The 8,997-nt window shown below is 52.7% G+C and overlaps 1 long non-coding RNA gene across 1 annotated transcript; it reads left to right on the plus strand.

The window, feature by feature from the left end:
- Nucleotides 1-307: 307 nt before the first annotated feature.
- LOC140900866 (uncharacterized) lies at nucleotides 308-5,537 on the plus strand. Its single transcript, XR_012155736.2, has 3 exons — nucleotides 308-1,586; nucleotides 3,966-4,084; nucleotides 5,077-5,537. It is a non-coding gene; the product is annotated as an uncharacterized LOC140900866 (long non-coding RNA).
- The last annotated feature ends 3,460 nt before the right edge of the window (nucleotides 5,538-8,997 follow it).

Genomic DNA, 8,997 nt, shown 5'->3' on the forward strand with positions numbered 1-8,997 from the left:
GCGGCTGGGGGCAGTCAGGGGCAGGGGTTCTGGGGGCAATCAGGGGGCAGGGAGAAGGGGTGATTGGATCGGTCAGGGGTCCCAGGGGGCAGGCAGGAATGAGAGGAGGGATTGGATGGGGTGGCAGGGGGAAGTCAGGGATGGGAGTTCTGGGGGCGGTCAGGGAGTGGGGGGAGGGGTGGATGGAGCAGGGGTCCCGGGCGGGCTGTCAGGGAACAGGGGGGGTAGGGGGTTTGGATGGAGCAGGAGTCCTGGGGGGGCCATCAGGGGGCGAGAAGCAGGGTGGGGGCAGGGGCCGGGCCACACCTGGCTGTTCGGGGAGGCACAGCCTCCTCTAACCAGCCCTCCATACAATTTCCGAAACCCGATATGGTGCTCAGTCCAAAAAGTTTGCCCGCCCCTATTCTAAAAGGACTGGGCATTTGCAGGCTATCCAGAATAGCCAGAGCTAGAATAGTCAATGACAACAAACAGGATTGAAAGGAATATTAGCACTCATATTTCAGAGCTCAAACCAATCTCTAGCTATTAGAGACCAGGATGCAACCTATGTGGGGAGCAGATTACACCTTCCTCTGAAAACCCAGGTGCCAGCCACCTCTGGAGACAGGGCTAAAATAGATCTTGGGTCTGACCCAGTCTAGCAATCCTTGTGTTCCTCACCTAAGAGACAGTTTTATTAACTAACCAAACTCTGCGAGGTCCAATTAATTACCATAATTAATGAGAACATAAGAATTGCCAGACCAGATCCAGACCGGTGAGCCAACTTCTCCACTAGTGCGTGTCCATGTGTGTGTAAATGTACACACCAATGCCCTCTACTGGGTGGAATCAGACTTGCTCAGCTGTGTGTCATATGCCCTGCACTTCTGACGGCTAATGGAAATTCTCCCCTGGCTCAGGGGGTCAGGGCCTGAACTTTTGGAGCAGGTTGGTCTGAGCTGTGTCCTCACCTTTGCCATGAGTGGCCATGAAGCCTGTGGCAGAGGTGTCTGAAACAGCCACAAAGTCCGCACCCCCACCCTGACTCCCTGGGCTGCCACACATCTCCAACATAACAACACACACAGTTCAGACCAGAACGCCAGGGGCAAGTGTCCTGGCTGGAGCGGAGGATGGCTCTTGCTCAGCCCCTGGAGAGAGCATCAGGGAAGAAAGACATTCCAGCTGGGCTTCTGAAATCCCATTAAAATCCAGCGGGTGTTGAGTGCCTCACTCCCTTAGTCTCCTAGTGTGTGTGTGTGAGAGAGAGAGAGGAGGCTGCTGCCTGGCTCCCCCAGAGCAGAGAGAATTCGGTGTGGGAACACGAGTGTGCACTCGCACATGCACGCACACCCCCCATGCAGTCATTTACCTCCTTGACAGCCAATACACTAATTCCTCCTTATCTCCTGGGCCTGTCCCCCCCAAATCCATCCTGATCCCTGAAAGCACAGACATCTCATCCTTGCTCGAACCCGTCTCCCTGGTCGAATGAGTAATAAACAGCCTGGAATGACTCATCTTTCTTCCCAGCAGGCAATTAATGCTGGATCTGCAGATAATGAGCTACTGGGGTTGTCACTCTCTCAGGAGCAGCGGAGGTAAGATGCAAATGAAGAATGCTCCATACCTTCACCTTAAACTCCTAAACCCCCAAGTCCCAGAGGATTGATTAAAATGGGGTTTAATTAAATGATGGAGGGGGGAACAGGAGGAGCCAATGGACAGATGCAGGCAGCGAGACTGGAGAGGTGCACACTGCCTGTCAGCAGGGAGCTTCCCTTCCCTCTGCGACTGCGACTTCACTGCTCCCCATGCACTCCTGTCTGAGCACCTGGGAACCAGTCACAGCGTTATCCTGGCAACACCCTGGTCAGCAGACCCACAGCACAGAAGTTTTCTTAAAAGTCATATGGGAGGATGATTGGAGGAATTCTGGGGGAGTGGGGTCGAGTGGTGAGAGCAGGGGGGCTGGGCGTCAGGACTCCTGGGTTCTATCCCCGGCTCTGGGAGTGGAGTGGGGTTTAGTAGGGGCGGGCTCCTGGGTTCTACTGCCAGGTAGGGAAGGCTTCATCTAACGGCACAGAGACCAGAATCTTCAAAAAGGGAGCCTGCCGCCGAGCCAGAAAGGGACACCAGGCGCCCGAAGGGCCTTAGCTACACTCCCAGCCTTCCTTACACCAGCAGGCAAGAAAGCACCAGGAGGCTGACAGCCAGAAATGGAGAGGACAGGTGGGCCTGTGTCTTTCATTGTTTTATTCATTTATCTAACAGCACCCCAGGGCGCGTGTATGGCGCGCCCCCGGGTGGAATAAAGAGAAAGACAAGGCCCTGTCCCCAAAGGGCTTGCACATGGCATGTCCAGTGCAAGGAGCAAATAGGAAGAGGGTTTCTCACCCTGGGCAGGGTCCAGCACAAGGCCTAGCTGCCCTCACCCTGACCCCTCACTCCTAGGCAGGGCCCTGCATGAAACCTAGGGGACCTCCTACCCTCACCTAGGGTGGCCAACTTTCTAATCGCACAAAACCGAACACCCCTGCCCCACCCTTGTCCTGAGGCCCCGCCCCTTCCCTTTCCCAAGGCCCCGCCCTGCCCCACCCCACCCCTTCTCAGAGGCCACGCCCCTCACTCGCTCCATCCCCCCCTTCCTCCATTACTCGCTCTCCCCCACCCTCACTCACTTTCGCCCAGCTGGGGCAGGGGGTCGGGGTGCAGGAGGGGGGTGAGGGTTCCAGCTGGGGGTACAGGCTCTGGGGTGGGGCCGAGGCTGAGGGGTTCAGAGTGTTGGCTCAGGCTGAGGGTGTGGGCTCTGGGTTGGGGCTGGGGATGAGGGGCTTGGGGTGCAGGAGGGGCTGAGGGCTGGGGCAGGGGGGTGGGGTGGGGGCTTGCAGGGTGAAGGCTCTGGGAGGGAGTTTGGGTGTGGGAGGGGACTCTGGGCTGGGGCAGGGAGTTGGGGTGCAGGAGGAGGTGCGGGGTCCCGGTGGTGCGGGAGGGGTGCAGGAGGGGGTGCAGGGTGCAGGCACCCTCCCCACCCTCCTGCAGCTCCCATTGGTTGCGGTTCCCGGCCAATGGGCGCTGTGAAGCCGCACTTGGGGCATGGGCAGCTCAGGGAGCCTTCCTGGCCGCACATGTGCCCAGGAGCCGCAGGGACCCGGCAGGTGCTTCCAGAAGCCACACGGAGCTAGGGCAGGCAGGGAGTCGCTGACTGGACTGTTAACGGCCTAGTTGGCAGTGCCGACCGGAGCCGCCAGGGTCCCTTTTCGAGCGGGTGTTCTGGTCGAAAATCGGCCGCCTAGCAACCCTCCTCCACTCCTGGGAAGGGGCCCGCACAAGATTGAGGCAACATTGAAGTCCCACTGGAGGCCTCTGTTTCATTGGAGGCGGCAGGGTCCAGTCCAGTGGAGATGGCCCTGAGCAATAGTCCACAATCCTCTTGTGCGAGTCACTTCGCTTCGCTTCTGTGTCCCTCCTGCCCAGCCTAGGAGGCTCTGCTGATGTCCAAATGACAGTGACTACAGCAGGCCTAGACCTGCCTTTCCAGCCATACCTGAGCCCCTTGTCTGAAGGGGGTCCAAGAACTGTCTGTGCAATGTGTTATTCTTTCATCAAAGATAACATGGTGAACTATTCTAATAGATGCTCATTATTAACAGAAGCCTTCTAGGAATGCGAGATCATCTCTGAATGCTTTATTAATGATTAATGACATGCTGCCTTTCAAAACAAAGGCTTTGGACACTAGAGAAAGGTATTTTATTCATTGTATTTTGCTGCTACTGTTAGTATTGACGGAGAAATAAGATGATAGGCATGGGGAAAAGTCACCAGGGAAAGAAAAGAAAGAAAGACAGACAGGGCTGGAAGGCTCAAAGCAGACAAGACCTGTACATCAGAAGAGTTCTCTCTCTCTCCCACACTCCAGCTTAAGAGGAGCTTTCCCAGCCCCTCTGCTAATGATGCTGCTAATTCTATTTTTGCAGGTTTTCCAGTGTTAGCAGCCGGCTTTTGCAGCTTATGTCTCCAGGAGACCCTGGGAGCTGAGATGCAATTCCCACATGCGAGAAACCCACTGTCCAACACACCTGCACTCACCAAATAGGTGACTTGCTCACCACAGACATAACAGCCTTAAATATTTAAGATTAAATGATTAGCACTGGCCCTGGCAGGGCCGGCGCCTCATGGGAGGGACTCATCTCAGAACCAATTATCTCCACATTATTGCCTTCAGCTTGGGAGAGATGGATCCCATGCCCACCCTTCACATCAGACGGGAGGCAAGTATTAGAGCTCAGGGATGTGTGTGCCAGCTCGTTAATGTGCCGCTGAAAGAAATCCCAGATGAGGGATGATTGATTGAAACAGGGACTGCAATCTACACACATGTACAGCCTCACCTTACACCCTGAACTGTGGCCAGGATACTTGGGGCACAGAAGTTTTCTTTTACCACCACATGTACAGATGACTAGGGGAGGGTACTGGGGTCTGGTGGGGTACAGCAGGGAGGGCTGGGAGTCAGGCTTCCTAGCTCTGCGAAGGGGGAGAGGTTAATGGGAAGCAGCACTTCTAGTTTTTATTCCCAGCTCTGGAAGGAGAGTGGAGTCTAGTGGTTAGAGCAGGCGGGGGCTAAGAGTCAGGATGCCTGGATTCTGTTTCCAGCTCTGCTAGTGATTCATTGTGTGACCTTTGGTGAATTTCTGTGCTCTAGTTTTCCTGTCTGTAAAATGGAGGCAACGCTGGCCTCGTTCACAGTAGTGAAATGCTAAAAATACATTTAATGCTAATGTTCATGCACCAATGCCGGGCGTTGCAGTTTGCAGGGCTCGCCCATTGCTTGGTTTATTCCACGGCCTGGGGTCACTCTGGGGCCCATGGAAATCTGACCCAAAATATTTATGTTGGGGAGGGTTGCTTGAACATTCACAGTGGAGGTGGTTTTGGGTTGTTTTTTTGTTTGTTGGGGTGGGCGCAGGGGGGGCTTTTGCTTCTCCAAATTGGCTGCTGGAATCAGAGCAGAACTTACAATTTCTGTTACGACTTGTTTACAAGCAACAACAGTAAAAAATAATACGCTATTTCAATCCTGAGTCCTAGGCAATGAACCAGGGAGGATGAATGAGGAGTCAGAGAGTGCCAAAGATCAAGTCATCATAATATCATCAAATCTGGGATACTCCAGAGGGATCCACATCCAAAGACAGAGGCGCAGAGCAAACGTGACGCAGGCCAGCTCAGAAGGGATAAGAAGCAAGCTGCAGAAAATGGACTGGAATCAACAATTGTCAAGAACAATTACCTTGGAGAAGGGCAGATGGGACTGCGCAGATCAGTAAGAGCTAGATATGAATGACTAGGGCCTACAGTGGGTCACTAGGGATTAGCAGACAAAAGATGGTAATAAAACCTAGAGAGGGAAGGAAGAAAGAAAATGTATTAAAGGTAGGAGGAGGAATTGGAAATATGTCTGGCTGGTGAGTCTTGCTTGGGGTCTCCAGATTTGGGGTCTGTAAGGAATTCTGCCCCCGGTCAGACTGGCAGGAGACTTTATGGGGGGGGGTGCCTTCCTCTGCAGCATGGTGTTTGGGTGAACTACTGATATCGTCTTGGCGTTTCTTACCTGTTCTAATCAATTCCCTGCCGGTGGACGGGGCTCAGACACTGGGCTCACCTTGGTCCCTCCTGTTCTCTGCTTGTGGCTCACAAGAGTTTAGTCTCCTGAGGACTGAAATATTTTGGTTTAACTCCAGTCAGTGGGCTCAATCTAGGGCCTGTATAAAGGCCTGTGATATGCAGGAGGTCAGGCAAGACGATATCATGGCCTTAAACTCTGCAAAACCTATGAAACTTGGAAGGAAGAAGCTGAGCTAGAGCCCAGAGAAAGAGGCACTGTGAGACACAAGTCTGCCTGTCCATCTGTGCCACGGTAGCTGAGATATCTATGGTGATATCCCTTCCAGACTGTGCCCTTCACTCCTCCCAGCCCCGGACATTTCTCAGGGACTTCGGTGGCTGCCTCACCGCACAGGCGAGTTTCCCCCGCTGGGAGAGGGCACAGTTCCCTGCTCCGCCACAGCCTCCCTTCTGCTCTCTGCCACTCAGGTCTCCATTGGCGAATTGGGGATCACAATCCTTCCGGTGTCTGTCTTGTTGATTTATACTGTAAGCAGGGACTCTCCTACTCTCTGTCCCTGCAGTGCCCAGCCCAGTTGGGTCCTGATCTCAGTCAGGCTCTGTGCAGCACCTGGGCCAAGGCAGGGCCGGGCTTGGTGCCTCTGGGGGCTACTGTGACGCAGATGATAATGCTAGGAATGGAGACTAGCGTCCAGCCAGGCCCGGATGCAGCAGGGAAGAAAAATCAGACAGAGGCCAGTGTAATGGGGCTGGTTTCAGCACTTCAGCCTGCTAGGAGAGAGAGAGCAAGTGCAGCTCTTATCTCTCAGTTCCCTAAAAGGATGTAAATTGGAGGCCATTGTGCTCCTTCCAGCCACAACTAAGGGGAAAAGAATATTCTGAAAAGGACACAAAAGGAAGGAGACTGCATTGAAGTGACCCCCACACCTCGATTAAGATTTTGAAGCAGGCTCTGGAGCTGACAAGGATCTTTGCAGAGGCCAAATGGGATCATTTGAAGAAGTGAGAAACTGGAAATACGCGGTTAGTTTCTAGATCAGATGACTCTGTTATATGACATTAGCATAGACACATCCGTACAGAGAGCAAAGCAAGTAGAGACCTTATCAATCCCCCACAACTCCCTCCGTGCCTGGCAAAGTAAACCACTTGCTGTATTCCAAAGGGAAAACATCCAAAAGAGACCTTGCAGCCTCCAGATGCTGGAAAATAATTTGGGGGGGAAAGTGTTGTACAGACTCCTTGAGACAGAGCTGTACAACGAATGAAAGACACAGACGGCGCCATGTATACTGCATGAGAGATGAGATTGCAGAGTTGTTTGGGTAAAGAATAAATGCGTGGGAGGGCAGGAGCGTGTGATAGTGAGGATGTGGTGCCAGAGAGTGAGATTTCACATGCTGGCTGATCAAACCCTGCCAGCAGAGATGCGGGGGTCTGGAGTAATATAGACCAGGACTCTCCTTTCAGATCTGTTCAGAAAACTGTAAAACAGAGTGATAACTAGCCAAAGCTTGTGAGAATCCCTGTGGGTCTTGCTCACAGCTGGATTTGCTTCTGTCTCTAAATCTGCTGTTTGCCTGTGCACTGCGATGTCTCTACAGACGGCCCCCCTTGCATTTCAATCACCTTTGAATTTCAGCATTCAGTGAAAACACATCATGTTCGGGCTCTGCCAACACTGAGTGACTTTGGAACAAACTCTCGTCTTTCTTTAAACTCAGCAATGCCATGACTAGTGTTAGACACAGATTGAGCTAAACGTATTGTGCGCATGGCTCTCTAAGGATGGCCGATGGTGCAATAGTGTCCTCGGGAATAATATATTACAGTAGTATCAGAGGGGTCGCCGTGTTAGTCTGGATCTGTAACAGCGGCAGAGTCCTGTGGCACCTTATAGACTAACAGATGTATTGGAGCATGAGCTTTTGCGGGTGAATCCCCCCAACGAGGTGGGTAGTCACCCACGAAAGCTTACACTCCAATACGTCTGTTAGTCTATAAGGTGCCACAGGAGTCTTTGCTGATATTACAGTAGCACATCCAGCCCCCAGCTGAGAGAAAGGCCTCTCGGTGCTGCACAGACAGGGAGAGCGTCCCTGTCCCAAAGAGCTGAGAGTTAAAATAGCCAATGGAAGGATCCTTACCCCTGTTTTACAGATGGGGAAATGAAGGCCTTTGAGAGGAAGTGACTCCCCCAAGGCTACACAGGAAATTGGAGTCAGGAACTGAATGCACAGTCCTATCCCCCTGCTTTAGCCACAAGGCCACCCTTCCTCTCAATTCCACTACACAGCTAGTGCAGGCTGGCACATCTGTTCAGTGATGCCTGTTAAAGAGTTAATTGGTCCCAGTTCCATTTCCAGGAAATGGGCATCCCAGCACTAACCAGCCCCTGCTAGGCAGCCCCAGCAGAGAGGCCCAGGGCTGCCTGGCCAGTCCAGACTGACTCCCCTGTCACTCCAAGACGGGATCCCAGTGCGGTGGGGATGCTGTGCGTGTCTGCCGCTCTCTATGCTGAGACTAACTCCAGGCCCGTGTTTTCCAGTGCTGCCAGCATGGGACCTTTCACCAGTATTAAAACCCATCCTGAATTACTGGGAGCCTCTCCTCCCACTTCAATAGCCTTTTCCTCAGTCAGACCCTGATGTCCACACGGGGGGGTGGGGTGGGGGTGGGGGTGGGGGGGAGAAAGGGAGAAACACGTATCTGCCGTATTTTGCTGAAAGAGATGCCTGGTCTCTTGCAAGGTTTGCAAGAGGGCTTGAAAATGAGGCCAGATGGTGTTGTAAGCATGAAAGGGAATGAGAGCAGGCAGCAGGAGTCCCAGAAAACACCTTTCAGTGCCAGGAAGATGCTCAAGAGCTGGGGAGGGGAGGAATAAAAGGAAACTCATTCATTCTACGGAGCTAAATTAGAGCAAACCTGATCTCCTGCTCAGCTACATTGTCATTACCCCCTGTTTAATTTTTAACCATGTGTTCCATGGAGGAGGTGATCATTGCCTGGCCCTAGAGTTCAGGTAATTCATAAATTCCCCTCCGCCCCCCCACCAAATACCACTGCTGTTTTCTTCAAATTAAGGTTTCCCGTAAGGAGCACAATGTGGCTCTAGCTTTGCTGATTTACAGCTGCTGCTGCTGGATAAAAATGCTTCTTTTATGCCAAGTTCTCCCGCTAGGAATTGTTGTTGTTTGGCTAATTTTGTTCTCCATGCACTGAGGGCCCTTTTGCTGATGGCTCTTTCTTTTGGCTGGGAGCTTGCTTATTTATTGACTGACGTATTTTACCCCTTCACTCTGGATGGATGCTCGCAATGCACTGGAATGGTGCAAAAACAACAGACGGTGTCCCATTGTTCTCATTGTTACAGTGGCA

The sequence above is a fragment of the Lepidochelys kempii genome, chromosome 20 (genome assembly GCF_965140285.1).
Source record: "Lepidochelys kempii isolate rLepKem1 chromosome 20, rLepKem1.hap1, whole genome shotgun sequence".
NCBI lineage: Eukaryota > Metazoa > Chordata > Testudines > Cheloniidae > Lepidochelys > Lepidochelys kempii.